The sequence below is a fragment of the Lygodium microphyllum genome, chromosome 11, assembly GCF_053477565.2.
Source record: "Lygodium microphyllum isolate KBCC chromosome 11, Lygodium_microphyllum_v1.1.10, whole genome shotgun sequence".
Taxonomy (NCBI): Eukaryota; Viridiplantae; Streptophyta; class Polypodiopsida; order Schizaeales; family Lygodiaceae; genus Lygodium; species Lygodium microphyllum.
The window spans coordinates 94,895,066-94,913,534 of NC_141145.1; the positions used below are offsets into that span (position 1 = coordinate 94,895,066).

The 18,469-nt window shown below is 39.1% G+C and overlaps 1 protein-coding gene across 6 annotated transcripts in view; it reads left to right on the forward strand.

The window, feature by feature from the left end:
- Positions 1-13,570, forward strand: part of LOC148029104 (extra-large guanine nucleotide-binding protein 3-like) — an 88,249-nt gene extending 74,679 nt beyond the window's left edge. For 4 of the 6 annotated variants that reach the window (XM_087687864.1, XM_087687867.1, XM_087687868.1 and 1 more), the window contains exon 11: positions 12,999-13,568. The gene's annotated coding sequence lies outside the window, so the exon portion shown is untranslated. Of the gene's footprint in view, positions 1-11,578; positions 12,470-12,998 lie in introns of those variants that run through there. The other 2 variants (XM_087687866.1, XM_087687865.1) reach the window with 2 other exon arrangements.
- The last annotated feature ends 4,899 nt before the right edge of the window (positions 13,571-18,469 follow it).

Genomic DNA, 18,469 nt, shown 5'->3' on the forward strand with positions numbered 1-18,469 from the left:
TTTGAGCTTCAAGAGTTCTCTATTAAGGAAGGGGATGATCTGAAAGTCAAGCTGGCTGAAGCTCTCCCCCCCAAATTCCCTATGTTTAAATTTTCTTTCTCTCTCTCTCTCTCTCTCTCTCTCTCTCTTTCTTTGCCTTCTATTTTGGTTTATTTTTTCTTTTTTCCTGGTTTTCTCTCTCTCTCTCTCTCTCTCTCTTTTCTCTCCCCGCTTTTCTTTTCTCTCTGTCTCTCTCTCCTTTTATTCTCCCCCCCCTCTCCTCTCTTTTCCTTCTCTCTTTCTCTTCTCTTTTTTCATTTTTTTTCATTTTTTTTTTCTCTCTCTCTCTCCATTCTCTTTTTAAAATTTTTCTTCTCTCTCTCTCTCTCTCTCTCTCTCTCCTCTCTTTTCCTTCTCTCTTTCTCCTCTATTTTTTATTCTCTCTTTTTAAATTTTATCTTTTCTCTCTCTACATATTCTCTCTCTTCTTCTTCTTCTTCTTTCACTTTCTTTTCTCTCTTCCCAGTCTCTCTTAAAATATGTAAATTTTATCTTTTCCCTATATATAATTCTCTCTTTATGTTTATATTCTCTCTCTTTTTCTTCTCTCTCTCTCTCTCTTTCTCTCCCTCTCCGCCTCCTTTTCTTCTTCTCCCATTTCTCATAATTTTCCTTTTTTTCTTATCTCCCTCTTTTCCTTTTAAATTTTATCTTTTTTTTCTTTCCTTCTCTTTCCATTCCTCTCTCTCAAAAAATATTTTAATTTTAAAAAGAATTTTCTATTTCTTTTTCATCTCTCTTTCTCTTTTCCTCTTTTTTCTTTTTCTTCTCTCTCTCTCTCTTCCCTCTCCTCTGCTTTTCTTCTCTCTCCTCTTTTTTCCTTTTTTTAAATCTCTTTAAATTTTTTTCTTTTCTTTCTTTTAAATTTTATCTTTCCTCTCTCTGTAATTTTCTCTATGTTCAAATTCTCTCTCTTCTTCTTCTTATTTTCTCTCTCTTATTTTCTTCTCTCAATCTCTGTCCTCTCTCTCTCATCCTTTTTTCCTTTTTTTTTTTCTCTCTCTCTCTCTTAAAGTTTATATTTTCTCTCTATAATTTTCTCTCTCTGTTTCCCCTCTCTCTCTCTTCCTCCTTTTTTTTTTGCTCTTTGTATATTTCTCTCTTTCTCTCTCTCTCTCTCTCCTTGTTTTAATTAAAAAAAAGTTTCTCTTTTTCAATTTTATTTTTCTTTTCTCTTTCTTTTAAATTTTATCTTTCCTTTCTCTATAATTTTATCTCTATTTTCAAATTCTTTCTCTATAATTTTCTCTCTATAATTCTTCTTATTATTTTCTCTCTCTCATTTTCTTTTCTTTGTCTCTCTCTCCCGTCTCCTCTTTTCCTTTTTTCTTTTCTTCACTCGCACTCTCTCTTAAATTTTATATTTCCTCTCTATAATTCTCTCACTATGTTTAAATTCTTTCTCTTCTTTTTCTTATTTTCTCTCTCTGTCTCTCTCTCCCCCTCACTCCTCTCTTTTCCTTGTTTTTCCTCTCTCTCTCTCTCTTTTTTAAATTTTATATTTCATCTCTCTATAATTTTCTTTCTCTCTGTTTCCCATCTCTCTCCCTCCCTCCTTTTCCTCTTCTTTTTTTTTTGCTCTTTCTCTCTCTCTCTCTCTCACATTTTAATTAAACAAAACTTTTACATTAAAAAGTTTAATCTAATTGAGAGAGAGAGAGAGAGAGAGAGAGAGAGAGAGAGAGAGAGAGAGAACCTAGGCCCTACACATGAGAGAGAGGTGGGAGAGAGAAGAAAAATGTTTAATTAAAAAAGACTATTCTCTTTCCTCTTTCTCCCCCTTCTTTTTATCCTTATTCTTATTCTTATTCTTCTCTCTCTCTCTCTATCTCTCTCTCTCTCTCTCTCTCTCTCTCTTTCTCTTTTATTCTATCTCCTTCTCAAAATGTATAAAAAACTTTAAATTAAAAAAAGCTTTAAGAATGTTTAATTAAAGAAAAGTTTAAATTAAAAAGTTTAATCTAATTGAGAGAGAGAGAGAGAGAGAGAGAGAGAGAGAGAGAGAGAGAGAGAGAGAGAACCTAGCTCTACACATGAGAGAGAGAGGGTGGAGAGGGGAAGAATTTAATAAAAAAAGAGATGGGGAAAAGAAAGAGAGAGATTATAAGTGAGAGAGAGGGGAAGGGGTTTTAATTTAAAAAAGAGAGGTGAGGGGAGAGAGAAGGCTTTAATGAAAAAAGAGAAGGGGAAGAGAAAATGAGATATTGCACGTGAGTAAAAGAGGAGGGAAAGGGGTTTTGATTAAAAAAGGGAGGTTTGGAAAAAGAGGTAGGTTCAGGAAGCCCTCTGGACGTTCGGGGCTTTCCGAACTTATAGCTAAAATAATATAGTAGTAAGATTTTGGTCGACCTACAGACCCAATGATGAGTGTTTGTTGGCTGTTCAGCTTGTAAATCTGCATTAATAGCTTGCTTTTCAAATGGTTGAGCATGCTGTACTGTGATATATCATGGGCAATTTCTTGCATATATAGGATTCAGCATGTTGTCTTACTTGTTTGGGCTATTCTAATGGCACATTTTCTTGCTGAATCTGTGGTATATCATGGGCAATTTCTTCCCGATCAATTTTAGCATAATTCCTTGCATGTATAGGGTCATTTACAACAGGTATTTGTTGTTGTATAATGGACAATTTTTGGTGTCCTACAAGTATCCCGATCAATTTTAGCATCATTCCTTGCATGTATAGGGTCATTTACAGCAGGCATTTGCTGTTGTATAATGGACAATTTTGGCTGTCCTACAAGTATCTCTTCTTGAAATACAACTTTTTTGATTTTCTCAAAACTTTTGGGCTGTTTATGCATGTGATCTTCTTGGAAGATAACATAATTGCTGCGTACAAATTTCCTTTATTGGGGATTCCATAATCTATACCCCGTTTCACCCTCCTTGCCATATCCTAGGAAAATGCATCTTGCCCATCTACTCTTCTTGAGGGACTCTCTCCCCTAAAGACTTGTTTGGTGATTGATTTATCAAGTGTACGGCTGTCATAATAGCCTTTGCCCAAAATTCATGAGGTAATGCATTTGAGACAGCATAGTACGGTCCTTCTCTTGAATAGCCCTATTCATATGCTTTGCAACACCGTTTTGTGGCGGATTATAAGGGGTACTGAGCTTCCTCTTTATGCCTTTGCTGTCACAAAAGGCTTGAAAGGCTTTTGATACATTCCCCACCGTTGTTTGAGCTAAGACACTTTAATGTCTTGTTGGTCATATTTTCGGCAAGTGTCAATAATTTTTTAAACTTATCTAATGTCTCGTCTTTATGACGGATTCGATAAACCCATACTTTGCGTGTGGCATCATTAACAAATGTAATAAAATATTTCTTTTCCCTTAGAGAAAACCTTGGTATCTCACATACATGTGAATGTACAAACTCTAAAGGTGAATATTTTAATGAAAGAGACTTTTAATGTGACGATTGAGCATGCTTATTAAATATGCAGTGATCACAATGATCAAAATCAGTATGCCTCAAACACAACAAAAAACCTAAATGAGAAACCACTTTTATTTTAGTTTGACTTGTGTCCCAACTGGCTATGCCACAAAGACAGGCTTGGCTGCTCGGTTATGGTGACAACATGATCATGCATACTAGATACATATAATGGATATATAGTGTCATTCTTATAGCCTTTAGCAATAATCTTAGAACATATCTGTGACATTAATGTGACATTAAAGTGATATTTAATGTGACATTAAGGTCACAAACATTGAATGTGACATTAAAGTGACATTTAATGTGACATTAAGGTAAATCAAGGGGAACACGTACGAGGATGACCGTCCGGGCACTTGGGCGCCCGAACGGGGTTAAGGGGAGTCTAGAAATAAAGAGAGTCCAAGAATAGTAAGACTCACCAAGGTTTGACGGCTGGCAATCGGATCACGATGGTCTGGCCAGCAACATACTAGGCAAGGCTGGGAGGTGAAAGGAATCACTCGTGCTCACCGATTGGGACTGTTTCTTTTGGCTTCATCGTCTTCTTCTGGGTCATCTGACATTGGTATCAGAGCTGACAGGTTTAGTCGTGTGGATTTGTGGAGTTCTTCAACGACGATTTCAGTCGTCCCGCTATTCATTCAGTCGACGGATCAGCCGACGGGTTTCATTCGTCACGTTATCCATTTCAGTCGACGGGTCTTGCCTCGTCGACCCGTAAAGGATCCGTGAAGTTGCTGGTCAAAAGCGTTGGGTGACACGTCACGTAAAATTTGACGTGACGTATATCTATGTCACGTAACTTATGGAGGGAAAAGCTACCTTTTATACGGAACGCCGTAGGCTGAATCGTGGGCCGCCGAATCCTGGCTCATGCTCGTCCGTGAACGCCCGTCCGTGAACGCACTAACGAATCACACATTCTTTTCCCTTTCGCAGGCTGAAGCTGAAGCTATTTTCTGATGTGTGTCTGATCAGTTGACTGCGCATTTGGAATTTTTCTTATCAGCCTCGACTGCACTTGCATCACAAGTACAAGCTCAGTAGAGAGCAAGTTCAGGAAAGGGGCATTGATGGCCTGCGTGATTATTAAAGAAGGGGGCTGAATACTAGCCGTTTCTGCAAAGAAACTCCATTCCCTGCGTGACCGACTTTGTTCGGGCGATAAAATTTGTTCCTTACTCTTTGGGTTTATTTACAAACCAACAACAACTGCCTGCCATTAAAATTAGGGAAGCACTTTACTTTGTATGCAAATTTCTTATCTTTGCTTTCCAATTCTAGTGTATTAATGGCAGAAAAAGGGAAAGAGAGAGTAATGGAAGGTTCTAGTTCTGGGGACCACCCTATGGTAGATCCCCATGAACCAGAAATGCAAGAAGAAACAATCCCAATCGGTGAGCACGAGTGATTCCTTTCACCTCCTAGCCTTGCCTAGTATGTTGCTGGCCAGACCATCGTGATCTGATTGCCAGCCGTCAAACCTTGGTGAGTCCTACTATTCTTGGACTCTCTTTATTTTCAGGCTCCCCTTAACCTTGTTCGGGCGCCCAAGAGCCCGGACGGTCATCCTCGTGCGTGTTCCCCTTGATTTACCTTAATGTCACATTAAATGTCACTTTAATGTCACATTCAATGTTTGTGACCTTAATGTCACATTAAATATCACTTTAATGTCACATTAATGTCACATTTCCTTCCCCTTAAGAATCGGTTTCGTCCTCGAAAACGATACTTGGAAGGTCTAACTGTAAATCGGGAAACCTTTTCTTTAAAGTACTTACTCGCTCTCATGTTGAGCTTTCTTCTGAACAATCTTTCCACTTAACCAAACATTCTTGATAAAAAGTATTCCTCGTTCGTCTATTACGAACATTTAATATTCTTTCTGGTTCATGTGGATTAGATTGGTCATTGAATAGCTCCTCAATGTCATCATTTAAGATTAGATTATCCAAATCACCCAACTTTTTTCTTAATTTACTTACATGAAAAACTGGATGTATTTTACTATCAGCAGGTAGTTGGAGCTTGTAAGCCTATTCTCCCACCTTTTTAAGTATTATGAAAGCACCACAATACCTTGGCGAAAGCTTTGGACATTGTCCCTTTTTCATAGTTTTAGTTTGTTCAGGCACCTTAAGATAGACCAATTCTCCTTCTTCAAAGGAGATGTCTCTTCGGTGAGGATCTGCATATGCTCTAGTTCGATTTTGAGCCTTTTTAATATTTTCTTGAGCAAATTTTAACATACTATTCATATCCTCCAAAAAGTCTTTAGCTTCTTGAACCTTTTCCTTATGCAGTCCTATTGCAAAAGGAGCTCTGGGCTGAAACCCATACATTAACATAAATGGACTATATCCAGTGGAAGAGTGCTTGGCACTATTATATGCAAACTCTGCTATCGGTAGATACTCTTCCCAATTAGTTTGCCTTTTACTTACATATGCCCTAAGCATATCTTCAAGAATTTGGTTAACCCTTTCAGTTTGCCCATCTGTTTGCGGATGATTGGCCGTACTCATGCTAAGTTTAGTATCCAATTTTCTAAATACCGCTCGCCAAAATTGGCTATCAAATTTTCTATCCCGATCAGAAACTATATTTGCCGGAAGGCCATACAATCGGTATATGTTCTCTACGAACAATCTAGTCAATTCTGGTGTTTTAACATCAATTGAAGTTGGAATGAACCTAGCCATTTTGGTTAACCTATCCACAATCACCCATACAGAGTCGTGCCCCCTCTGTGTTCTCGGTAAAGCAACAATAAAGTCCATGGAGATACTCTCCCATTTTCCCGAAGGAATCTCTAGTGGATGGAGAAGTCCTCCCATTTTTAATCTTTCAGCTTTATTAAATTGGCATTTATTACATTTGACCACATAGTCAAGGACGTCCTTATTCATTCCAGGCCAATAGAACTGCCTTTTAATAAGACTATAAGTCTTATTAACTCTTGGATGTCCCGCGCTAGGGGTATCATGACACTCAAAGAGTATCTGGCGCCTTATTTCTGTATCTTTCGGGACACATACCTTACCCTTGTAGAGTAAATAACCATTATCAATGGTAAAATTCTTCCACTTGAATCCAGTTTGAGCAACCCCTGATGCTCCATTTCCTTGTTGAACATCCTCAGATATTCCTTCCTCAGTAGAAGCATTTTCATTTGGATCCCCATTTTTTATTGTTTCCCATATGTTGGAATATGCCGGATCAACCTGGCATTTCCCTTTTAAAGATTCAAGCAAGTTGGAAGTGAACTGAGTAAAACTCAATTCATTAATGATGGGCATTCTGCTGAGTGCATCAGCTACTATATTATACTTTCCTTTTCTATATCTTATCTCATAGTCGAACTCTTGAAGGAGTTCGGCCCATCTGGCTTTACGCCCATGTAAATCCGGTTGATCATTAAGCCACTTAATGCTTTCATGATCCGATAAAATCAAAAGTTTAGCACCGTACAAATAGTGCCTCCATTTTTGCATTGCATGTTCTATTGCATACAGCTCCCTCTCATAAACATAATAATTCTGTTTTGCACGATCTAATTTTTTGCTTTCAAAAGCAACTGGTCAACCTTCTTGTAATAAGACCGCGCCTATCGCCTTATCACTGGCATCAGCTTCAACCACAAACGGTTTATTGGGATCCACAATTAATAATACTGGAGCTGTAGCAATAGCTACCTTAAGTTTTTGAAAACTTTCATTTTGGTCTGTTCCCCAATTAAAACTTTTTCCTTTCCCTTTAAGTTGGTCTGTCATTGGAACAGCTATTTTGGCATAATCTCGAATGAATCTACGATAAAATCCAGATAAACCTAGAAAGATTTGTAGCTCTTCCAGGTTCTTTGGAGACGGCCATTCAATAATTGCCGTTACTTTTCTGGATCCATGTTGATTCCCTCTTTCGAGATAATATGCCCCAAATATTTGACCTCTTGTGCAAAGAATTCACATTTAGTTTTCTTTGCATGAAGGGAATGTGGTCTTAACAGTTGGAGTACTAATTGTAAGTGTTTCAAATGTTCTTCTCTAGATTTACTAAAGATCAAGATATCATCCAAGAAGACTACTACAAAATGTCCTAGATTGTTCAGAAGAAAGCTTAACATGGGAGCGAGTAAGTACTTTAAAGAAAAGGTTTCCCGATTTACAGTTAGACCTTCCAAGTATCGTTTTCGAGGACGAAACCGATTCTTAAGGGGAAGGAAATGTGACATTAATGTGACATTAAAGTGATATTTAATGTGACATTAAGGTCACAAACATTGAATGTGACATTAAAGTGACATTTAATGTGACATTAAGGTAAATCAAGGGGAACACGCACGAGGATGACCGTCCGGGCTCTTGGCCGCCCGAACGGGGTTAAGGGGAGCCTAGAAATAAAGAGAGTCCAAGAATAGTAGGACTCACCAAGGTTTGACGGCTTGCAATCGGATCACGATGGTCTGGCCAACAACATACTAGGCAAGGCTGGGAGGTGAAAGGAATCACTCGTGCTCACCGATTGGGACTGTTTCTTGTGGCTTCATCGTCTTCTTCTGGGTCATGTGACAATATCTTCCATTTGTCATCCCCAAAAGTGGTGTGATAGCCTTTATCATTTAGCTGTCTTGTGCTTATCAAGGTCTTCTTAAGCTGGGGTACATGCCTCACATTATGCGAGGTGAACATTGAATCGTATTGAAATACCAACTAGACATTGTCAATCCTTGCAATGTCACATGCATAGTAGTCTCCTAAGTGGACAACACCATGTCTACCACCACTGTAGTCAGAAAGCCACTCACATATGGGGTCACATGGAATGAGGTATCTAAATCAAGAATCTAAGTGTGCATGTCATCATTAGAATCTGTAATTAATGATTGTGCACTAAAAGAAGAAGCAAAGAGTACATCAATGCCATTATGACTGACTATATTGACTTTCTCTATCTGCACATTGCTCTTCTTTGCCTGTTGGCTGTCCTTTTTCTCATCTTTGCTATCATCACTACTTTTATCCTTGTCCTTTTCTTTCTTCCACTTAAAGCAATCTCGCTTGAAGTACCCTTTCTTGCCACAATGATGACACTTTATATTTTTTCCATGAGACTTGTTGTGTGCTTTGTTTTCAGACTCGCCCTATCATGGCATTGGAGTTACTCATTGCTGTTCTAAAAGTGTCCCAACTTTTAGGCAAAGTACGTAGCAAAAATGTAACCTTGAACTCCTCATTAATGTGGAAATTCAAAGCAATTAGCTACTTTGAAAATTAAACTCATTTAAATGTGCAAACATGGCTGTACCTTATTTCATACAAAGCAGTGTATCCCAAAACGCCATTTGGCTGTTTCGGACCAGAATGGAAACGGCAAACCACCGTTTTGCGATTGTGTGGTCCATTTCGTGTTGGGTTATCGAGCATGCTAATCGTGTCCGAATCGTGATCCCAGTTCGGACTCTACTGGTGGCAGCATGCACACTCTAGCTCTCGTGGCTTGTCTCCTCCTCCAGCTCCCACCTCTTTTTCTTCTTTTTCTTTTTTTTCTTTTTCTTATTCGGACTTCACAAGTGGCAGCGTGTACACTCCAGCCTTCACGGTATACTCTAGCTCCCACGGCCCGCCGTCTCCTCCTGCTCTAGCTTCTGCTTGTTCTTGTTGTGGTTCTTCTTTTAATTCTAATCCATTACCTAAAGGTTAATCATTATATCATGGCACTGGATCCATATTGGAGGCACGTCATTCCAATGAAAGGATACGAGGGCTTTGGTGGATCAAAGAAGTGGCGGTGCAACTATTGTGGATTGGAGGAATAGGGGAGCGTAACACGTGTGAAAGACTACTTGATATGCATTCCGAACAAAGGCATCGGGCCTTACGCAAATGTGCCGACACCACATCCAACACCGTATCGGGCTAATGAAGCACACGTGGTGCAAGGAGAGACTAGTGGGCCTAGTGGTGCTAGCCAAATTAGAGGTGCCATTAGGCCATAAAAAAGAAGTGCATTAATATCTGTATTAGGTTCAAGTGCAAAAAAAACCTTGTTGCCATATTTTAGTGGTGGTGGACAAAAGAGCTCCTTGCATGGTGCAAGTTTCCACACGACTTTAGAGGTAGGTAATTGTGGAGGCAGCTAGAGAACTCACATAGTTATTTATTCGGTGTGCTATTCCTTTTCAATGTGGCCATTACACATCAATGAAAGAAGACAATTAGGGTAGTGAGCCGCATAGGGTGTGAGTGGGAAGGCCCTTCCACGGATGCATTATGTACACAAGAGCTTCGAAAGGAGAAAGCATCTATAGAGCCTCAATTGGAGACATGGGTGAAATATGGATGCAGGATATGATGCGATAGATGGTCAGATATGCGTCGAAGGAATGTTTACAATGTTTTGGTATCTTCATGTAAAGGCACCATGTTTATTAAGGCCATCAGTACCTCTGCCTTAGGTCTTACTATAATAGGAGCTTTCATTTGGGAGCCCATGTGATAGGTCATCACGGACGTAGGGATCGAAAATGTGGTGCAGGTGGTGATGGATAATGAAAGCAATTGTGTGTCTATGGGACGTATGCTTGAGGAGAAGTTTTCTAGCATAGTATGGATTTCATGTGTATTCCATTGCCTTGACTTGCTTATTGAAGATGTTGAGCAAATATCTTGGGTGAATGACATTTTCAAGACGATAAGAAGTATTCTAAGATTTGTGAAGAAGAGGCCATCCGTCACAAGCATGTTTCGAGCCGATAGCACACTTGAGCTATTGAAGCCCTTTACCATTAGATTTGCTTATATATTTATTGTATTGGAGAGGTTGATGCAGGTTCATCCAAATCTGATACGGACTATTGTATGCCACGAATGACTCACATAAGGTGCAAAGGCTCTTGCTTTTAGACACAATATTTTAAATGAAAGTTGGTGGGTTGAGGTAGAGGCATTGGTAAAAAGTCTCACTTCTATTTGCACTGTATTGTGTATCATTGATATGGAGGGAAGTACTTTGGACCTTCTATATGATCATATGTCTAAAATTAGTGAGGCCTTGCTTCACAAAGCTTTTTGTCCCAAGACAAGTAAGTTATTGTTTAACTTTTAGACATGCAATTATTTGATGTTAATGACTCCTTGATAATTGATCATTATTCTAACTTCTAAGTTTTTAACTTATTTTATCTATGATCTATTATCCTTAGCTCTGAAGGGTTGATGAGATTCGTGTAGTGTGAAATGCACAATGGGATTGGTTCCATAAACTAATCCATGTTGTCGCACATATCTTGCATCCCTTTTGGTGTAGTGAGAAGTAGTACACTAGTGAGGAGTTAGAGGAGAGCTTTATGGAGTACATGAGACGCCTCACAGGGAATGATATAGATATGATGAGGAGAGTAGAGGACGATTTGCTGACATTTTGCAATTATTCTTTTCATTTTGGCCAACCCACAACTAGGCTTTGAGAGACAGCTTCAACTTATCTGTTGGTGGGAGAAATACGGCAATTGTGCTCTTACTTTGGTATATGACTGGTGACTTTTACATTTTCAATCTCGATTATCTAATGCATTATGTAACCTTGGTAACAGATTTTATAATCTATTGCCCACTCAAATGTTGATTTTGCGGCTTGCATATTTACAATTGTCAATTACTTAACCTTAATCTTTTAAATTTGAATAGAAACGCATTGCCATTCGTGTCCTTTCGCAAGGTTGTAGTTCAAGGCCTGTTGAGAGGAACTGGAGCACATGGCCCTCTCGCACACCAAAAAGAGAAACAAGCTCACAATTGCCCAGCCGGGGTTTTAATGTTTTACCATTGCAATCTCCAGTTTTTTGAGAGAATGACTTTGTTTCCTGAGCCTTCATAGGTAAATTGGTAATGATTAGTATTATGTATAATTAACTTTTTAACCTTGACACTTTTACATTGCTTGAAAGTTGAATTGTAAATTGTGATATGTATAAACATTGAACATGTTGAATATTCTCTTATATGATATATCTTTGTCTCGTTCACCTTTATAGGTGAATGTTAAGATTGATATAGAGAAGGTGTGTGATATCACAGGAAAAGCAGGATATCTAGTCCATGCTCTATGAGGAGCTATTGGCATCGGTGCATGAGACTCGCACACAGAGGAGGGTTAGAGCGAGGGCCACACGTGGTTGTGCATCACAGGTAGAGTCAAGGCTAGAGTTTGAGGCTGAGGTTGAGACTACTTCATCGACTTCTCGATCAGGGTCCTCGGAGTCGGACGAGGAGATGATGCACAGATCATTAGAGTCTAGATGAGTCATGACTCGTGATATATAGGAGTTAGTTTAGCATTGCAGAGTCCAGACTACAGTTGTCAGTTGTTCATTGATGTTGATACTTATTACTCAGTAGTTACTAGAGTCTAGAGACTAGTACATACTACACAGTGCTTAGTGCTCACTAGACTTTGGAGTTTTGATAGATTATTTACATGACATTGTTACATGTATCATTGTATCTTGATTTCACTTATTATGCATCTTGATTCTTGTTCAATTGTTCTTGATGTCAGTCTCTTCATTGGTCTTTAGATCGTAGATGATTCATGAGTCATAAATTAGAATTCATTTTGTTGCCTTAAATTTTGAAAATTGAGTCTTAATTGTGTTAAGCTATCCTAAGTTTTAACCATTGAGTCTTGACTCCTCAATCTTTACTCGTGAGTCATGACATGTAATGAATCATGATTTCAATCATGACATGAAAACTCAAAGTTTTGTATGAAATATGGGTACATGTTGTTGTAGGCATTGATATATTTACATGCCTACATAATACTGTATTTATTTTAGTGTACAATCCGAAACGCCGTTTCCAAAATTTGGCTGAAACTCCAAAACTCCGGTTTTTCCCGTTTCCGTTTTCCTCGTTTCCAAAACTCCCCCGTACTATGATACGAAGGTCCATAAAATATTTCAACCAATAAACCTTAATTGCTGCACTTTTTTGAGCATATAACTCCTCAAGTCTTTGTCACACATCATAAGTAGATTTCAATTTCTTTATGTTAAAGAGCAAAGTGTGTGATACTGAAGCTCACTTATCCCTCTTCAGTGCTACTTAGGGAGAGCATACAACAGCTAAAGTCCTCTATGTAGGCCTGAATCCTGGAGCCTGCACAGCAACTTCTGCAGTGCAGCCTTGTCACAATTTCTCCAATTCCTTTCGCCATCTCCAAGGTGGAGATTTCATACCCAGTAGTGGATAAGGGATACTTTTCTGAACATAGGGAGATCTTTTTGAATGGGAGAATAAACTAGCTAGAAGCACCTCACTCATGGAAATCAATCATTTATGGCACATCTTATGCTGTTGAGTGGTTTGTGTTATATGAATGACAAACGAGTTGTGGATGATAACGTTTAAGTTGTGACAGTACTGTATGCTTAACTAAGCTGAATAAGTGATGCGAAATAAATTGTGCTGCTAGACTGACTGTCAATGTGTGCAGGTTCAGTTTTAGCATGTGCAACCATGGTAGGTGGAGTGATTTTAGTGGATGGTTTGCGACTCTGGATTTAAAAGAGGGAAAGAGTTTACACCTTGAAACATCCTTTGCCTTCATAAGCATTTCTGTTCAGTTTTCCAAGGTTGAGATCCTGATTTGAGAATACCATTGTTTACAAATCAATGGATTCCAGAGGTCAAAAGGTTTCCATTCCTGAAAGGAATAGAGGGCTCGTTTACAGGTGAACAGATAAAAGAGTTATTTACTGTTAGCAGGTACAAGAGGTCATCTTCAAAAGCGGGTCTGTCAACTGTTAATATATATGTCTTTACATATCGAGCAAATGTTGTTCGCTTATTTGATGGCTGTGTTTTCCCCTGAAGTAGCCGTGAATTTGAAAGGGCCCTGTTAATGTTGTAATCTTTCACATTGCTGTAGATGAAAATGCTCTATTATCAATTGTCAAGCTGACACACATGTTCATGATCCTGATGTGTGAAAAATTATTTAACTTGCAAGCTGTAAAGTTTGATCATCCCTGAACGTGGTTTTACAAAGTGGAGAAAGTTTGATATCTGCGGTTTTTTTGTTAGGCACATTATCAAAACTAATGGTTAAGAACCGTGTATGAAATAACCAATGGTTCAAAAGTAATGGTTCAGATAGAGCCCAAGGTTGTATGAAATAACCATGTATAAGGTGATTAAGAGGAAGTCACGGTAATGCAAAGCTCACCAGGCCTTAACGGGGCCATTGTACCAAGAGCTTATCTTTACAGGCGATTTGTTGAGTGAAGAGGCGATGGTTACTCACTGTTCTGTGTAATTCAAGTTTGCTTGTATGTGGTCAACAGGAGATTATACAAACATTTCGTGGGCAAAGGACTGAGTTTATTTCTAAGGTCCATGAGGAGGAGAGAATGTAAAGGACTTGGCTTATTTCAAGGTTCACGAGTAGAAGAAAACAAGGTCAAAAGTTATTGGAGAAATTACAAAAAGCAAACAATTGAGTGAAATTTTGAGTCGTACATGAATAGAGTGATTCTCGCTATGTCCTTTTTGTCGGTTTTTATGCTTATGTAAGGAGTACCAGTGGTTCTTGACCTGTGTTGCTGGTCTAAAAGACTTGTTAAGTACAACTTGCCAAATACACAATGTGGCAACTTGTGAGGGTTGTAATAGTCTTATATTTGTGCCACCTTGTGAGGCTCCTAATAGTCTTTCACACTTCTTGAGCATGGTGTTGTGGACTTTAGTACCTAATGGGTGGGCAATGCATCCAGGTTTACCACAACATAAGAACTGACCCCTATGATAAGGATCATATCATGTATCTTAGCCTCATACACTAGGTGGTGGCCTTAGCTAAGTGATTGCTAATAGAAAGATCCCCTAGGATACACACTCTAGGCTAGGGCCAACTCAACAGAGAAGGTGATAAACACCTTTCCACACCATTTGGGATGTCTCCCATGATCAAAGGCAATGCTCTGGAGTCTTCATCTTGTTGCATCTAGGTGAGCCAACTCCTACTGCCAAGCCCTTGTGTGTGAGAAGCCAAATGAGGTAGGACGCTCTTTGATGTCCAGCTAGCCCCCACCTCTATAAGATATACAATGTCTTTGATGGGAGAATCTAACCAACCTTAAAGGATCACATCAATTTTCCTTCTCCCAACCCCTTACTTCCTTTTGACATCTTGATGCTTGTTGTAGAACTTCTCAATTCGCCATTGTGTGAAGTTCCGGTCACACCTTGAGAGCAGGGCCAATCTCTTGGCCATAACCATTAGATATGAGGGTGCTCTTTTAGTTATAACTCGTCATAGTCTCAAACTTGAGGATTCTAGACAAAACGCTGGTAGTCAATCTCTTCCTGGCATGTTGGGGGCCTATGTATGAGAGCGTTATGTAGGCACTACCAAATCCGTAGTTGGCTACTAAGGAGGGAGGATGTAGGTAGCATGGTTGGTGCTGTAGGGCACCTCAAGGATGGCCTCCAGTCCCCACCTAGCTGTGGTTTGCACTCCTAAAATCCCTCTTGGAAAAAGGACATTTTGTGTCTGTCTACCTAGGGTGAGCCCTCATACCCCTAGCTTGCCTAGTAGGCCTAGACTCTCATACTATAGGTAAATGATCCCTAGGCCCTTCTTAGAGATGTTCGATGAGTCTCCCAAGCCACCTTGGCATGGGAATCTATGGACTCATTTGGTCCCGGCTTGAAGAAAGTTTTGGGCGGAGGGGCGTAGTTGAAGCACAACATTATAACAAAAACACTAATAGGAAGTAATATAGTAGGCTATCACCAAAAGAATGTGGTTGACCAGTAGGTCCCTAACTGTTAGGGAGAGGCAGAACATGCTCGAGGCTATTGCCAAAATAACGTGGTTGACTACTAGGGCCCTGCATATTAGGAAGAAGTGGATCATACTCCAGTAGTAGGTCATCTCTGTTTGATGGATTTGAGCGCTGGGATAAATTGTTGGGTTGCTATAATGTTAAGTCTGACTTGGAAACCAAGGCAGGTGATTGTCCAGGTGATTGTCAAACCCCTCCTCATTTAAACTCAAGGGAATGTCTGATTCGGTCCTGGAAATTGGGTTTGTAAGAAAGTCAACTGACTTGCATTACTTGTTTTTTGCACTTGTAGTTGTGTAGATTGCATTCGTGCAAGTCTCACTCCCTTCAACATCAGCTTATCATCCTCAACTATAATGTACTCAAAATTCTTAATAGTGCACTCCAAAAATTCAACTATCATATGCATACACGAGACAATTACTTGTCATGATTATTGCAAGTTGTGACGGACGATCTAATATTGCAACTAGCGACGAGAATTAGTAGAGAGAAATTGACATTTAGAGTAACCCCTAATGAGAAGGGGAATAACATAAGGGAATACACAACCTTAGTAAGAAGAGTGGGATAACATAAGGGAATACACAACCTGAGTAAGACGAGTGGGATAACAAAAATAACGAGGTTGGTAAGAAATAAGTACACATGTATATATATGTACATATATTTCTGTGTCCACACACACACACACACACACACACACACACACAAAGCTCATGATGCGGTTAAAGAAGGCTTGGATTTTTCCCGCTTCTGCGAAATGGTACTTATTGGAGCAAAGAACCTTATGATTAATAATGGTTCACAGAGTATTCTTGGTGACATCAAAGGTGAAGGGGCCAGACTTATTGAAAGCTGCCTCTCCAACAACAAACTTGCTAATTTTGTAAGCACTCAAGCTTCCTCCCGTGGTAGCCGACGGCTGCAAGGTCATTTTAGGCCTAAAAACTTTGGTTCGATAACAAGAATCAGGACTTGAGAAGAAGAGGTTCGATAACCCATTAGTTTCCAACCTCTCCTTCTACGATTCGGCATTGCTGCCGATGTCAACCATGCCAATACCAGAGCTGAGGTCACGCACGGGATATGCAGGAGAAGAGCAGCTTGGAACTACATTGGAACGAGCAGACAGAGGAGAGAAGAAAGAGAGATCTAGTTTGTGGGTTAAGAGAGAGCTCAAAGCTCTCCAATTAATCACTTGTCGTGGGAGGAGGACGCCGAGCTTCTCATCGTCATCGAACTGCACCACGGCTCGACCTTTTCTTAATTCCCTTGGTTATTCTAAGGCTTAATTAGGACCCACTTAAGGCCTTTCCACACTAACACTTCGTGAATTAGTTCAGCTAAACCCCTGGCCACCCGGGCTACGGGACTGACATGGATATTCTAAAAGCAGAGCCGTGTTCACACTACTTCTGTTCAACTGGTTCCATCTACAGCCCATTCACATTGTGGCTTGCATCCACACTTTGAGTTTTTTTCCAAAAATTAGCTTGTCTTTTAAAGGCAGTCTAAAAATATGTGTTAAAATTCAATGCCTAGCCAATGTAAAATTGATACAAGCTATCAAGCCATCAAGTAATGTCTAAGGCAATGTAATGTCCTCACAAAGTCAAACTCCATCCATGTAACAATCCATCAAGCCATGTGTGCTAAGCCATCAATGCAAAGCAAAATATCTTCTGTATCCACCTTATCAAGCAAACACAAACAATGAAGAAGAACTAAGGATTCAAGCATCATTAACAAATGAGACCAAGATTGGGACAAAGGTAAAGACCATGGAGACATCCATGAAGACAAAGGAAGTTAGAACAACAAAAAGATGAATATCTAAGATCAAAGAAGCAAGAAGTGTTGAAGTCACATTGACAATGTCAACTAAAGAATGAAATTGTAAAAATTTCACAATTGTAATCCAAATTCATTTGCTTACATCTTGATTGTGTCACATCACGCTTATGAGTATGATAGGGGACTCACAAGGGGCAATCTTACTTTGTAATCACATCCTTGATGACAATGGCAATCAATAATGATTGATCACACATTAAGGGGGATTTGTTAACATATTTGATGCGTATGTATGGGAACTAGCTTTAGTGGAGTGGATGGATACGGATAACTAAGCGAGTGCATAAGTAGTTCGATGAGTTGGCACTGAAGAGTAGCCACATGCAATGTACTAGATTACATACCTTGCCTATTTAAAGCAGCACCAACTAAAGGGAAAAACAAACCTACTCTCCCGGTGTAACATCCAATCCTTTTGGGGGGTTGACTCTCGTTAGCATGTTTTTATCAACCTACCGGATAAAATATGTAGTGCCTTTTCACTTAATATCAAGAAATGCTACGAAAACATTCATGATGGAGAATTTGGCCTTATCCATTATTAATACTATCATCATGAGGGCCTTCTATCATAAGACAATAACTTTTCTATCTATATCCAAGGATGTGGCACTTTGGATAGACAAAAGATTTTCCAAGGATCCTTCACTATCTCTCGAAGATTGCATATATCTCAACTCGCATCATTAATGACATATACATTACTCTTGATGGTATCATTAAAAGGTAAAATAAAGATATCCATACGGGTTTTAGTTGTTCACCTTTATGGTGTAATCTCTTCTTGATATACTTTGAATATAATGTTGGTAAAAACTTGGCCTTGCAAAATAGATTTGATATTCTCAAGCATTTTTCTGGCTCCTTTTGATACTATGATGATCTACTTTTGATAAGTATACCTAATCCTACCATATTTCTTGGTAGCCAAATTTTATCTTCACTATCTATAAAGGAGTTCCTCTTGAGTTCAACTACTAAGATAACCCCTTTATTTTCTTTGAGATGGGCCGCTTTATCTAAATCACAATTACCTTCTTGAATATGAAACTCTCTTGTGATAATGATTTCATCCTCATAAAAACCTATGACAAAACGAAAAAAATCTGTTTCTTTTGTAACAGATATGTGCAAGCAATCATCCCTCTAGATGGTCCCACAAGGTTTTTATCTCTTGGTGGACCTATAGTTTGTCATAATAACCACATGGACACTACATATGAAAATCTTTGGTTGCTTGTAAAGAACTTCACAAAAAATG